The sequence below is a fragment of the Telmatherina bonti genome (assembly GCF_933228915.1).
Source record: "Telmatherina bonti genome assembly, chromosome: 6".
NCBI lineage: Eukaryota > Metazoa > Chordata > Actinopteri > Atheriniformes > Telmatherinidae > Telmatherina > Telmatherina bonti.
Window position 1 is genome coordinate 40,081,290 of NC_136624.1, and position 605 is coordinate 40,081,894.

The following is a 605-nucleotide window of genomic DNA, read 5'->3' on the forward strand; positions in this document are numbered from 1 at the left end:
TAAAATCTGTCTGAATCGTTTGTTTGATTTTTTTTCTGAAAACTGATGTTTGTTATGAAATGTTAGGATTTAAAAAGTCCACTTAGTTTAATAAACCCACAAGAAGTGGTTATTTATTTATCTATCTATCTATCTATCTATCTATCTATCTATCTATCTATCTATCTGTTTTAGTCGCTGTGTCATAATGAAACGCGAGGGGAAAATTTATCCTGATTAAAAAAACATAAATCCGTTTATTTTTCATCATCTGATCCAAACATGAGAGTTATTTATTTAAATTAAATTATGCTCTATTTTAATGTAATTAAATTTGTCCAAACACCAGTTGGAATTTATTCCTTTATAATTTAATCATTTTTTATTAGCTTAAAATGGGGAAGTTTGTCATCTGACTTTTGAATCCAACAATAAACAAAAACTTTCAAACAAGCAGGTTAAACAAATTTTATTAATCAGTATTTATACTGAACGATTTTTTTTATTATGTATTAATAATATAGTTAAAATTATTAGTTATTGTAATTATTATTTATATATATTTAATATTTCATTATTATCATATATTATATATATGTATGGGTTATTATTATTATTGTTATTAT